The sequence below is a fragment of the Tenrec ecaudatus genome, chromosome 10 (assembly GCF_050624435.1).
Source record: "Tenrec ecaudatus isolate mTenEca1 chromosome 10, mTenEca1.hap1, whole genome shotgun sequence".
NCBI lineage: Eukaryota > Metazoa > Chordata > Mammalia > Afrosoricida > Tenrecidae > Tenrec > Tenrec ecaudatus.
The window spans coordinates 64,312,064-64,327,883 of record NC_134539.1 but is presented as its reverse complement, the minus strand read 5'-3'; positions in this window follow the sequence as shown (position 1 = coordinate 64,327,883).

Genomic DNA, 15,820 nt, shown 5'->3' with positions numbered 1-15,820 from the left:
AGCGAGGCAGGCCTGGATGGGATATCGAACTCAAGCAATGCAAGATGACAGGATCCACCAGCCTCAAGCTCAGGATGGTTTGCCCCACAGGTAGTGGAGCTCACAAGTTGAGGCAGAAAGCTAACTGAAGCAGGCGCTTGCTGGTCTGATCACCAGAGAGCAACAGAGAGAGAGGCGGGTCTTACCAAGTCATTTATCTCTTTGACCTTCAATCAAACTGTTCTCTGATTAATCCCACATGTTCCCACTTGTTCCTATTGGCCACGTTGGCACAATAAACCTGTCACACCCTCCCAGCACAATTGCTGAAGACAAAATGCGTGCACAAGCAAATGTGGTGAAGAAAGCTAATGGTGCCTGGCTATCAAAACATAGGGTGTGGGGTCTTAAAGACTTGAAGATAAACAAGCAACCATCTAACAGAGAAGCAATAAGCCCAGATGGAAGAAGTAAATCAGCCTGTGTGATCATGAGTTGTTTACAGGATCAGATAACAGGCATAAGAAGACCCCAAACAAACAAACAAAAAAAACCAAATTGTTGACAATATTGAGGGGGTAGGAGCAGAGACCCAAAACCCATCGGTAGATAATGGAGGCCTGCAAGGAAAGGATGAGTCAACCAGGGTGAAGTATTGCATTGATGAAACACACAATATTTCTCCAGTTCCTTAAGGCTTCCTCACCCACCACTATAATGACCCCAAGCCTGCCTTTCACTTCAGGCTAGGCCAGAGCATGTACACAGGTATAGGTAAGTGCTCAGGACACATGGAATCCAGGTCAAATAAACCCTTCGATAACAGAAATGGGAATAGCAATACCAGGAGAGTAGGTGAAAAGTGGGAAGAGGAGGGGGTAAGAAACTGTGGGGGAAGAGAGACAGTGGTTAGTGTAAGATATGAACATAATAATAATTTCTAATTTATCAAGGGATCGCATGGGTGGAAGGGGGAGGGAGGGTAAAAAGAGAAGGCCAAGGGCTCAGATAGAATGTAAATGTTTAGAAACTTTGGCAACATATGTATCAATATGCTTCATAGAATTGATGTATGGATTGTTATAAGAGTTGTAAGAGCCCCCAATAACATGATCTTTAAAAGAACACACACCAAAAAACCACTGTCTCCTCCTTTATTCTGAATCTCAAGCCATGTCCTTTACTTATCAATGACAGGCTGGCTTCTTCAGAACAGCTGGACTCTTATCTCTCCTAGAAACTCATTTTACGTTCTTAACAAATGTGTTGATATACATTCATTGGTAATATTCCAGAGCCAATGGTCCAGAGAACACAATAATATCTAAGATTTGGATTATCACACACACACACACACACACACACACTTTTTACTAGTCCCAAGTAGCAAAAGTATCTCAACTGAAACTTAGTGAGGAAAATGGGAGGGTGGTAAAATTGGATTAGTTAACTTCTAGAATTACTCAACAAAAATGTTTACTATTCTTTTATCTAGTACCAAAGTTACAGCAGGATACTATAACAATCCAGAGTGGGAAATATCAGTAACAGCTAATATAGTAAACTAAGGATAGACGTTTTCATGGAATTATTGGGACTTGAGCTCAGTCTTAAGAATGGAAAGCATTTGGAAAAGAAGCAGATGAATTTGTAGAGAAGAGAGACGTGGCACCCTGATGCTAAGGTCCCACTCACAGCAAAGCAAACCTGGCAAATGCATCACCTCTAAGGGCTGGGGGTGCATGGTCCAAAACCTTGTGTCAGTGTCAAAGCTCTTGTAGAGAGAGGCCATAGCAAAGCAATGGGAGAGGAGTGAATGATCATTTGGAAGGAAATCACCTTGTTTCAGAGTCTGGTCTCAGAGATGTAACTATAGTTTAAGCTATAAACAAACCCAAATGTCAAAAGGGAAAGGAGTTAGAATAATAGATGGGGGAACATAATCCAATTTCATAAAGACTGAAAGTTCAAATAGAGGCCCAGAACAATGTGAGGGCGCATAACCCCTTCTTTTTTAAGTTGCAATGTGATTCTGGTTTATTTAGTCATTTATCAGTTAAGTAGCTTCATCTCTGATACTTAGCTCTACTTAAATTAGATTATATGAATGACTCCGCCAAGGGCTAAGGAAATGATGCAATCAAGTCTTTGAATGTGTTGAAGTCCATCCTAATGCAGGACCTCTTTAGACAGCTCTAAAATCTCTGTCATACCACAGAGCTTTCCTCGTTTCCTTCTGGGTGCGCAAGATCGGCCCCGCTCTTCTTGAGCATGTCTTTAATTTGCGGAGCTGAATTCCATCATGGGGATGATGGGACTCCTTTTCCTGTGTTTCCCTTGAGCTGAGTTTTGTTTCATTTTCTTCTGTCAGTTTCCTCCTTGTCCTTGTTCATCTGTGAATGTCCTCCTGCCCTGCGGGCTCTGTGCCTGTGGATATTCTTGTCAGTTCTCTCCATGTTCTCGCTTCCCTCTGTCTTCTGTGAAGTCTGCCGTCTGTTCTTGTTCCTGAGGAGTTTGCGTCCTTCCTCAGTTGGGGTATTCTGAAGGAGATGTTTAAGCAGGGTGGCCAGTGGGTTTCACAGGTGCGGCTGATAACACCAGGGTCAGCAATTTGAAACCAGCAGCTCCTCTGCAGGAGAAAGATGAGGGTTTCTACTCCTGTAAAGAATTTTTTACACATCATTTTATTGGGGACTCTTGCAGCTCTTATAACATCCCATACATCAATTGTATCGAGCATATTTGTACATTTATTGTCATTATCATCTCCAAAATATTTTCTACTAGAGCCTTTGGTATAAGGTCCTCTTTTTGCCATCCTTTCCCCACCCTCCCACTCTCGTGAATCCTCGATCAATTATATATTGTTATTATTATTTAATATCTTACACTATCTGTTGTCTCCCTTCACCCACATTTGTGCTATTTGTCCCCTTAGGGGGGTGTCTCCATATCCAACCCCCGCCCAACCATCCCTTACACTCATGATATCACTACGCCCACGACTGTTCCTGTCGGGTTTATCTGTCCTGTGTGAGTTCCATGTGTTGAGAGTTCTTATCTGTACCAATGTGTGTTCTCTGGTGTAGCCAGATTTGTAAGGTTAAACTGGGTCATGGTGGTGGGGGTTGGGGTTGGGGAGGAAGCATTCAGGAACTAGAGGAATGATGTGTGTTTCATCGGTGCTGTACTGCACCTTGGTTGAATCATCCCTTCCTTATAACCCTCTGTAGGGGTGTTATCCAATTGTCTATAGATGGGCTTTGGGTCTCCACTCCAAACCCCTCATTTTCATCAATATAGTTGTTTGTTCTAGATCTTTTGATACCTGGTCCCATCAATACCTTGTGATCACACAGGCTGGTGTGTTTCTTCCATGTGGATTTTGTTACTTCCTTGCTGGATGGCTGCTTGCTTAACTTCAAGCCTTTAAGACCCTATCTTTTGATAGCCTGGCACCATACACTCTCATCACCATATTTGCTTATGCACCCATTTTGTCTTCAGTGATCATGTCTAGGAAGGTGAATATCAAAGAGTGCCAGGTTATTAGAACAAAGTTTTCTTGTGTTAAGGGATGCCAGAGTAGAGACCCAAAGTTTCCCTGCTATCTTAATACTTAACAGATTAATATATGTACATTGGTCTCTGTCCCTTTCATTATGTATTAGTATATTTACATATATACATACCTATAGCTATACCTCTATAAATACCTTTTGCCACCTATTTCTTTCCTCTATTTCCTTTCACCTTCCTCCTATCCCACTATCATGCTCACCCTCCATTCGGCTCTCAGTAATTCCTCTTGGATACATTGCGCTTGATTAAACCCACCAGGCATTATATACCCTCCTCGCCATCAATTTTAGACCTCTTGTTATTCTCTTATCCCTGAGTTTGTTGGCCTTCCACTCCTCCTCTCCGCCTTCACCTCTCCCATGTTCACCCAGCACTGCTGGGCCAGTTATTTTCTCGGGATTGTCTGTCCTATCTTCTATAGATAGAGGACCAAACAAAAAAACAGAAAACAAAACAAGAAAAAAAACAATAGATAGTTCCAGGTCTGCCTGCTGAACCTTATGTATGTTTTCTGATCGGGTCTGATGACGTGTCAAGCCCTGTCCCGCAAGTCAGAGGTCCTTTTCAGGGTTCCTCCGGGACTTGGTTACTTTGCTCCCCTTGCTGCCCTGTTGTACTCCCTCTGTGTTTCACCCCGCTGTGCATGGGGCAAACTGGGCACATTTTCCACAGTGTCTCCAGTGCTGTCCCCTGGAATGCTATGGGTCACTAAGGGACATTAGTCTTGTGATGGGGCCAGCCCTAAGGTCCTCTCTGTGCTTTGACTGCTCTGAGCAGGGATGTCATCCCCAGGGCTTGGTGGTCCATGATGAGGTTTGTTCTCTGTCTCTGTCTCTGTCTCTGTCTCTGTCTCTCTCTCTCTCTCTCTCTCTCTCTCTGTCTCTGTCTCTCTCTATCTCTATCTCTCCCCTCTTAGTTCCCTCCCTGTGGTCTGGACAGAGCCACCTCTCTCCCTAGGCTATGTCTTCAGTGCTGTCTCTGTATTGCCTTTTTCTGGGGAGAGGGTCAACATAGCTCGGCTTGGGCCCCGCCCCATCGTCCTCTCTGTTAGTTCGCTGCTTTGTGCCAGTGTATTGTCCTGAAGGCTTGGCGCTCTGTGACGGGTCTGTCCCTTCTCTCCCTTTCCTGTGGAGACATAAGGAATATCCTCTCCGGGGTTGCTTTAGTGCCCTGCTTCCCATCACCCTCATTTTATTTTGTTTTTTTCCCCTTTATTCTTCCCTCTCTTTCCCCCTCCCTTTTAGTTGGCTGCCACATGTATCCTTGAATTGGGTCAGGCCCTGCCAAAGTGCCTGGACCTCAACCCGGGATTTATGCATTAAGTAGCTTATCCTCTATGCCCATTGTACTTTTTGAGCTTACCTCAGTGGACTCACGTTGTACTTGTGCCTTTGAGTTTGGCTAACTTTTTTTTTCTTTTTTTTAAACATTTTATTAGGGACTCATACAACTCTTATCACAATCCATACATATATAAATTGTATAAAGCACATCTGTACATTCTTTGCCCTCATCATTTTCAAAGCATTTGCTCTCCACTTAAGCCCTTGGCATCAAGTCCTCCTTTTTTCCCCTCCCTCCCCGCTGCACCCCCCCCATGAGTCCTTGATAACTTATAAATCATTATTTTGTCATATCTTGCCCTGTCCGGCATCTCCCTTCACCCCCTTTTCTGTTGTCTGTCCCCCAGGAAGGTCACATGTAGACCCTTGTAATCGGTTCCCCCTTTCCAACCCACTCACCCTCTACCCTCCCAGTATCACCACTCACACCCCTGGTCCTGAAGGTATCATCCACCCTGGATTCCCTGTGCCTCCAGCTCCTATCTGCACCAGTGTACAACCTCTGCTCTATCCAGACTTGCAAGGTAGAATTCAGATCATGGTAGTTGGGGGGAGGAAGCATTTAGGAACTAGAGGAAAGCTGTATTCTTCATCGGTGCTACATTGCACCCTGACTGACTCATCTCCTCCCCTAGACCCCTCTGCAAGGGAATCTCCAGTGGCTGACAAATAGGCCTTGGGTCTCCACTCTGCACTTCCCCCTACATTCACTATGGTAAGATTTCTTCTTTTCTGATGATGCCTTATACCTGATCCCTTTGACACCTTTTGATCACACAGGCTGGTGTGCTTCTTCCATGTGGGCTTTGTTGCTTCTGAGCTAGATGGCCACTTGCTTACCTTCAAGCCTTTAAGAACCTAGACACTATATCTTTTGATAGCCGGGCACCATCAGCTTTCTTCACCACATTTGCTTATGCACCCGTTTGTCCTCGGCGATTGTATCATAGAGATGTCCACCCAATGATATGATTTTTTGTTCTTTGATACCTGATAACTGATCCCTTCGAAACCATGTGATCACACGGGCTGGTGTGTTCTTCCATGTGGGCTTTGTTGCTTCTGAGCTAGATGGCTGCTTGTTTATCTTCAGGGCTTGGCTAACTTTGCTTAGCATAATTTCCTCCAACTCTTCCCATGAGACAATGTGCTCCATGCAGTTGCAGCTACTTTTTATGGCTGCATAGTACTCCATTGTATGTATGTACCAGAGTTTTTTAATCCAGTCATCAATTGATGGAAATTTAGATGTTTCCAGGTCTTTGAGATTGTGAACTGAACCACAATGAACATTGGAACACAGATGTCTGGTCTTTGTCTGTTTCTTATTTCTTCTGGGTATATGCCCAATAGGGGACTGCTGGGTCATATGGTAGTTGAATTTCCATTTGTTTTACGTATCACCAGATTGATTTCCATAGTGGCTGCACATTTCTACAGGACCACCAGAAGTGGATGAGTGTACCTATCTCACCACACCCTCTCCAGCACTTGCTGTTCTCTGACTTTTCGAATTGGGCTATCTTTGAGGGTGTTAGGTGGTATCTCATAGTTGTTTTAATTTGCATTTCTCTTATGGCTAATGATTGGGGACATTTTCTCATATGTTTATTGGCCATTTGGATTTCTGCCCCTGTGAAACTTGAGTTCCGTTTTTTTCCCACTTCCTCAGTGGGCTCTTTGGTTTTTTTCTTATCAGCTAGCAGATTATTGTATATTTTAGTAATAAGCCCTTTGTTTGATGTGTCATTGCTAAAGATTTTTCCCCCCCAGTCTATAGACTCTCTTATTACCCTCTGGGCAAAGTCTTTGGATGTACACAGGTATGTTATCTTCAGTATATTCCACTTGTCAATTTGTGCCTCCTCTGTGTTTGTGTCCTTCCCTATTTCCAATAGCCTGTGTATTCCCTGTGCCAGAGTTCTTAGGTTTGTCCCAATTCCCCCGTTGATGTCCCTAATAGTTTGGGGTTTTAATTTGAGGTCTGTGATCCACCTCAACTTTATTCTTGTGCATGGAGTGAGATGAGTCTTGCTTCATTTTTCTGCAGGGAGAGATCCATTTTATCCAGCACCATTTGTTGAGGAGGGCATCCGATTCCCATCTGATATCAGTTGTCCCTGTGCTGATGTTTTTATTTCTGGATTTTCTGTTCTTTTCCATTGGTCTGACTACCTGTCATTGTACCAACATCATGCAGCTTGACCACTGTAGCTGTATAATAAGTGTTAAAGTCAGGGTAACCAAGACCTCCTACTTTGTCCTTCTTGAGGAGTTCTCTGCTAATTCTGAACTTCTTCCCTCTCTGTATGAAGTTGGTAGTCAGTTTTTCCAGTTCCTTTTAAAAAGATGTTTGTATTTGTATCAGGATGGTGTTACATTTATATAGTGCCATGGGTTGGCTTGATATCTTTATTGTATTGAGTCTTCCAATATTATATTGAATCTTCCGATTGACTCTCCCAACCCACGAGTATGAGATGTTCTTCCATTTGTGGAAGTCACTTTTGGTTTCTTATGATAGCATTTTGTAAATTTTTCTCATACAAATCTTCTTGTTGTTGCTGTTGTCAGATATAATCCTAGATATTTCCAGGTGTATTTTGCTATTGTAAAGGGTATTACCTTTTTGATCCCCGTTTTCGCGATCTTGTCCAATGTATGTAGCAACCCTATAGACTTGTTTGTTGGTCTTGCATCCTGCCACTCTGCCTTATGCCTCATCACTTCCAGCACTCCTCTTGTGGAGCATTTGACATAACCCCATTAGTATGCCTTGCTCTGGAACAGACTTTCCAAGTTAAATTACTATCTAAAGTAAAATACCACTCCACAGCTAGAGATGTTTTACTAGAAACCATTGGTGTTACAGAGAAGAAGCTGATGTTCACAGAGCCCAGCATGGCCAACATCATGTAATGGTGAAAAGTTCTTAAGGGTTTTCAATGTTTTTATTTTATGATTTTTATTAAAAGATCATTATTACTGGGGTCTCTTAAAACTCTTGTGACAATCCATGCGTCAATTGTTTCAAGCAGTGATTTTATATTTTAAAGCACAAATTATTTAACCTAAAAGGCTAAGGCTTGAAAACCTCAGTATTTGGCATATGAATAATTTTCATTTTTTGTTGTCTCAATGATTCTGTGAGATTGCACAGACAATTTTTTAAGAAGCATTTATTGGGGAAAGTGATTTGTGAGAGACATTAATGTGTCTCAACTTAGCTATATGAGCAGTTCTTTAATTTAACCAAAATGTCCCCCACCATTTGCATTAGTTTATGGATACATTGTTTTCCATGTTTTTATTTATATGTGTAATAATTATACTAAGAAAAAACTTCATAAACCCATAGCAAAAGAAGAAATAGATAAGCTCATCAAGAAACCCCCAACCAATAAAAGTCCAGGATCAGATAACTTCAATGGAAAAGTCTACCAAGTATCCTGAGACGAGCCATTAACAATTCTACACAAAGTATCCTATAAAATAAAAAGGGACAGCAAACTTCCAAATCCATTCTATGAAGCCAGTATATCCATGATAGCAAAACCAGACAATGACCCCACAAAGATAGGGAATTAGAGATCAATGTCCCTCATTGTGTTAGTTTGGGTAGTCTAGAGAAACAAAATTCATAAATACCCATATATATAAGAGAGAGTTTAATATAAAGGGAAATGTACATTAAGAAAGTATCCCAACCCAGAGCTGTTCAAGCCCATAAGTCCGACACTAACCCATATGTCCAACACTGATCTACAAAATCCTTCTCCGTCTCACAAAACACACGCAATGACACCAACTGCAGGAGGAAAGCCAAATCAGTGCGCGTGTAAGCATCTCAGCTCTGGCAGGGGCCTCCACACAGCTTCTCCAGCACCCAGGGCTGCATCGGGGTAGGTCCATGTGGCTTCTCTCAGGGATGTCTACCAGGAAGTAAACCTTGCCAACTGAGACAGAGAACCAGTTATGGCAGCCGCACATTGGTCGGACCATCAGAGAACAAGAGACAAGAAAGGTGAGGTTCACTGAGCCATTTATTTCTCCGCCTTTCATTGGCCATGTCGGCACAATAAACCTCAACTATTACACTCATGCATATAGATGTAAATATTCTCAACAAGATCCTGACCAATAGAAACCAACAACAAATTAAAAAAAAAAACATTATGACCAAGTGGGATTCATACAAAGAATGCAAGGATGATTCACCATTAGAAAAAAAAAACCCAATTAATGTAATCCACCACATAAACAGACAGCTAAAAAACACATAATCATATCAAATCAATGAAGAAAAAGCATTTGACAATATTAAACACCCATTCCTAATAAAATCCCTCAATAATATAGGAACAGAAAGGAATTTCCTCAATGCAATAAAGGTCATATATGAAAAAACCAACTGCCAATATTAGATTCAATGAGGAAAAGATGAAAGCATTCCCACTGATAAAAAGGGAACCTGACAAAGATGCCCCTTATCACCATTCTTGTTCAACATTGTGCTGGAAATCCTAGACAGAACCATAAGACAACAACAAGAAATTAAGGGAGTACAATTGGATAAAGGAGAAGTGAAACTCTCACTATTTGAAAATGATTTGATTTTATGGGATTGTTGGAAACAATTGAGGAATTTTGTAAAGTAGCAGCATACAAGATTAACATGCAGAAATCAATTGAGCTCCTATATACTACTGCTGAGAGAGCTGAGAAAGACATCAAGAAAGCAATGCCATTCACAACAACCACACAGAAGCTGAGATACCGAGGAATAAACCTAAGCAAAGCAGCAAAAGACCTGTACAGAGAAAACTACAGACCATTATTACAAGAAACCAAAGGAGACCAACACAAATTGAAGAATATCAAGTGTTCATGGATAAGACTATTGAATATTGTGAAAATGATAATACTACCTAAAGCAATCTACAGATTCAATGCAATCTCAATCCAAATCCCAACATTATTCTTTAAAGAAATGGAAAAATGAATTACCAACTTTATATGGAGAGGGAAGAAATCCAGGGTCAGCAAAGAACTCAAAAAGAAAAACAAAGTAGGTGGTCTTGCACTACCTGACCTCAAAACCTACTACAGAGCCACAGTCGTCAAAACAGCCTGGTACTGGTCTAATGATAAATACGTAGACCAGTGGAGCAAGACAGAAAACCCAAAAATTAAAAACATCTCCCTATAGACAACTAATTTTCAACAAAGGTCCAAAAAGCATTAAATGGGAAGGGGATGCCCTCTTCATTAAACGATGCTGGCAAAACTGAATATCCATCTGCAGAAAAATGAACCAAGACCCATACCTCACTCCGTGCACAAAAACGAACTCAAGGTGCATCAAAGACCTAAATGTGGAAACCCAAAGCTATCAGGATCATCAATGAGAAAATTGGGACAAATCTAGGGTCCTAGTGCAAAGCATACATGGCCTACCAGAGAAAAGAAACACCCACCCGCAGTGGAAAACAAAATTAATGGATGGGCTCTATTAAAAATGAAACGCTGTGTACTTCAAAAGATTTCATCATTGATAGAGGGAAATCACCAGAGGCTTATTTCCTGTGTATATCTTACAAATGTATCTTGGTATCCTACTGTCATCCAAACGAAAATCTCACAATTTAGGCTCTGATACTATTATCTCCTTCGGCTTCAGATTATATGAGTTGTAGTCCTTGGGTAACTGATGCTGGTGTATTTCTTCCCTTTGGACTTAGTGGACATCTCAGATGGCTGCTTACTTGAAAAGAAGCCTTTAAGATCCTAGATGCTATTTGATCTGATAGCCAAGCACTATCTAATTTCTTCAGCACACTTTGCTGAGGGCAGGTTATTGGGCATGCCATTAGAAGTAATTGTTCTTAAATTGGAACCAGAAATTAGTGCAAGCCTATGGAAGATGGGCATAAAATGGTTACCAGAGTATTGAAGAGATGACTGTAGGAGATCAGAATGATAAACTTGACTTGAGTGGTTTAAACCTTATCACTTGATCCCCCCTTTGATACATGCTGAGCCTGAGCTGGTTTTCAACATTGTGTGTGTGATTGTGTTTTGATATTGGGATTTATTTCAGAAGTATCTTGTCATTGTGGGTAGCCCTCTTGAAAATTTGTTTTATATTTTTTCTGTTTGTTGGGTATTTTTGGAATTTTTTAATTTAAAACCCAGGATTGATAAACCTAATAGAGGCAACAAGTAGATTAAGGCTTCCTGAGGGATTACAGGGAAGCTGATTTTAAGGAGTTCAAGAAGGAAGAGAATGTTTTGAAACTAATTTTGGTAGCAATTTTACAATACTACTAGATGCAATTGAACTATGGAATGATATCTGTAATAGCTCCCAATAAAATAGTTTTGAAAAATAAAGAGAATTTGATATGCTGTGCTAAATATAACTAATATCACTGAACAATTTGAGGAAAAATTGCTATATAAACTTCCAACAAAAAGTCAAGTGGAAAAAAAAAGATTTCATCAAAAGAGTAAAATGAGAGGCACAGGTTGGGGAAAAAATATTTAGCAATGACATAATAGATAAAGGACAAATTACTAAAATCTACAGACTAAGGCAAGCCCACAACAAGAAAAATTTAAAATAATCCTTTTAAAGGTGGGCAAAGGACTAGAAGAGGCAATTCATAAAAGATGGCGCCCAAATGGCTAACAAGCACCTGAGGAAATGCTCTCTCCTTCACTAGTCATCTGGGGCAAATCAAAGCAACAACAAGACCCCATCTAACCCACAATCATAGCCCAATGTTTAAAAAGTACAGAATAACGAATACTGGGGAGGGTGTAGAGACATTGGAACTGGTATCCACTGCTGGTGAGCTTATAAGTATAATCACTATGGAAAGTGATGGGGCAATTCCTTAAACAGATGGCCATAGAAATACCATACTACCCAGCAATACCATTGCTGAACTTATACTCCAAAGAAATGAGAGACAAAATCATCAACGGACCTATATTCTCCCATGTTCATTGCAGCACCAATCACAATCGCAAAAAAATGGGAAACAGCCCAAATTCCCATCAGTAGAAGAATGATTTTTAAAACTGCAGCACGTACACACAATGGAATATTACTTATCCCTGCGAAATAGTCATGAAACACCTCAGGACACAGAAGGATCCAGAAACCTCTATGATGAGTGAAATTAGTCAATCACAAAAGGACAACTACTGTAAGCAGTCACTGCTATGGGGAAGAACACCAGGATAGGAGCAGGCTCGGGCTTTCAGGCCGTCCAGTCTGTTGATAAGCCAGGCAGCTCAGTAGAGAGCCTGCCTGGTGCTCATGAACCATACACTATCCTCTCTGTGTGCGTATCTTGAAGGCCACTTTGGCGGAGGGGACCTCAAGTTAGCTGAGATCAGATTTTGGGGAGACGGGAAGGGGAGGGTAGCCATTTTGTGGCTGCCATGAAAAGGTACAAGAAGGTCCCCCAGGACTGTAAATCCTATCATCCAAATCCATAGGAGGGAAGAGTATCAGAGGTTAAATTGTGAGAGTCTGATGTGTGGAAGGCTATAGATGACAGTGGAGTACCAAAATACATTTGCAGGATCTGTACAGGGAATAAGCCTCCAGAGATTTCCCTCGGACCATAACTGAGGAATGGTAATAACCTGGTTATCATCAGAGAGTATTGGAGAGACGATTGTAGTAGATTAAAACGACAGATCTGGTTTTTAATAATTTCTGACTTTTCCTTTCTTTTCTCCCCCTGCCCCGACTTTGGCTTATCTCTGTTGTATTTTGTCATTGTTAGGAGCCTTCCTAACTCTCTGTTATGCATTTGGCTATGTTCTTCACTTTATGAAACCAGATGGGTGAATCTATAGAGACAAGAAGTAGAATAAAGGTTCCTTGAGGGGCACAGCAGGGGAAGGGGAAGGGGAGCTGATACCCAGGAGTACAAAAAGGAAGAAAATGTTTTGAAATGGATTGTGGTGGCGGTTGTACAACACTGCTTGTTACGACTGAACTACGGAATGGGCCTAACAAAACGGTGTGAAAGAAACAAAGTGAAGGGAAATAAGCCTCCAGTGAAACCCTCCTGAAAATAGACCAAGGATGTGAACAGGCATGCTATCCTGCAGAGTGCATTGGAAAATAGATTGTGGAAGATGTGGTAGGCTAAAATCATTTTATCTCCCTTGAGACCCACTGAGGTCTTTCGCTATTTTGATATTGCTGTTAGCTTTTTTGTTTCTTGGTTTCTTGGTTTTGTATGTTCTCCCAAATATGAAATCCAGGATGGGTGGATCTGTAGAGTCAGTAATTAGATTAATGATTTCTTGTGGGTAGGGGTATGGGGGATAGTGGGGAGTTAGTAATAAGGATTATAAGAAAGAAGAAAATGTTCTAAAATTGTGGTGATGAATGTACAACCCTTTTTGATATGACTGAACTATTGAAGTACATGATGTGTGGACTATATCCCCATCCCCATGCTTAAAGAAGACAACAAATGCCTTCAATGAGCACAGTGACACAGTGGCTGCAACAATGGGCTCAGGCACAGGAGCCATAATAAGAATGGAGGGGGACCGGGTAGTGTTTCATTATGTTGTGCATAGAATTGCTTGCTACGGCTGGGAACCAACTCAATAGCATCTAACAACAACAAAATGGTGCCTGATTTGGGATCCTGCAAAATGTCAGAGCACATAGACCTGACGCAAGAAAAGGTTGATGATTCTGTTCCCTAGGAGCAGAAGACGTTGCAGGCACAAGGCTGTCTTTTGTGTAGATGAAGTTAAATGTAATCGTGTTACTACAAAATCATAGAAACCTTATTAAAAAAAATATCAAAATGCGAAACAAAATTATTTCTTACCATGTTCTCCAGGTGGGTCTGATGTAATGCTGGTTTCCTCTCTCCAAACTTTTCTCCAAGTCATCTACAGGCTTCAATGGACCCTACATCAAGAACCTCAGTGTGGGCAGAGTTAAGGGACTTAACTCATGTTCTTTCAAATGGTCTTTGAGTTTAGAGTGGAAAAAGAAGCATGAGGGGTCAAGGTCAGGGCCGCATGGTGGATGAGGTAAAGCTTCCCAACAAAATGCTCATTGGATGCTCTTACTTTCTTGAAGAATGAACAGGTGCAGTTTTGTGACGGAAAAAAAAATGTCCTTGGCACAACTTTCTGGGCCTTATTTTCACCAATGCAATTCTCAATTTTCTTAAAATTCCTAATAAGCCCCAAGACCATCCTGTGTTCTCAAAGAAAATTTATGGTATCTAAAATCAGCACTTGTAATCTGTCAGAACATTCACCATATCCTTTGGAGATGACCTCACTGCCTCGAACTTAACTAGCCCACAAATCCCTTCAGAAGCCCCTGTTTGGATTAGTCCTTTTCTGTTGTTGTTTAGAGCAACCTAACAAAACTGAATCAAGTGTACTACTGAGAGAACTTGTCTGCAACTGTGTACTGCTGTCAAGACCGGTTTAAACATGTCTTTGGGTGCAATTAAACTGCCCATGGATGAACTGAAACCCCAGTAGTATTACTTTTTGACTTGTCCTCATAAGTTTACCTGTACTTTAAAATTGTATGTTATTATATTTTATTTAGGCTGTACTGAAATATTCTCTGCCAGAGATAAACCCCCGAAAAGAGAATAAGATAGGAAGAATTACCCCACTTTGCCAATGAAGTTATTTCCCCCCAAAAAAGGAATAATTTCAGGTTATACTATATGATTGTAACAGTATCATTATCATGTATGTGTAAAATGAATGAGTACTTTTAAGAGAAAACCAAATCAAGCCAAATTCACTGCCTTTGAGTCAATTCTGATATATATATGTATGTATATATCTATATAGATATATATACATATTCTTATAAACATGGTAAAATGGTAAACCTGCAGCTGCAAGTTTCTGAAACTGTAACTCTTTATGGGAGTAGAAAGCCTCATCTTTCTTTGGAGGGGTGGGTGGTGTATTCAAACTGCTGACCTTAAGGTAGCAACACAACATGTAACTACTACACCACCAGGGTTCCTACTTTAAGAGACTACATGAAAATGAGCTGTATATACATAAAATATAAATTGCATGAAAGTAGGTGACATAAAAGGAGTCATCATTCTCATATTGTTTCAATGCCAGAAAAATGAAATATATTCTTATGAGAAAAGTCCCTTGGGGATATGAAATGTGTATCTGCCCTAAGTAATAAATTAGGCTTGTAATCAACATAAACAATATTAAGTTGTGGATTTTTATGACAACATTGTTCTTTGGTGATAAAAGTGCTTAGGGCAAGATTTTATTTAGCCATCTGGGACAAATAAACCTTGTCTTGGTCCTCAATCTACAAACTAGTCAAAATTGTCTTTAGAACTAATTCAAGAAGGATTTAGAAGAGGATGTGGGATAAAGGCTATCATCACTGAGGTTCAATGCAAAGGCATTTGAATGTGTGGATCATAATCGATTGTGGATGTGATTATGAGAACATGAATTCCAAAATAGTTGATTGGGGTCATCCAGAACTCGTACATGGACCAAGGGGCATGTTCAAACAGAACAAAGGAACGAATACGGAGTGGTTTAGAATCAGGAAAGGTACATGTCAGGGTGGTATCCTCTCACCTTATTTATTCAATCTGTATGCTGAACAACTAATTCAGAAAATGCAGGTGACTGACACAACCTTGCTTGCTGAAAGTAAATAGGACTTGAAGCACTTATTGATGAAGATCAAAGACTATACTCTTCAAAATGAATTACACCATAATAAAAAGAAAACCAGGGTCATCACAGAAATAAGATAAACAAAGGAAAAAATGAAATTGGATTTCATTCTTCTTGGGTCCACGATTAATGCCCACAGCTGTCAAGAAATCAAACGACATTGTATCGAG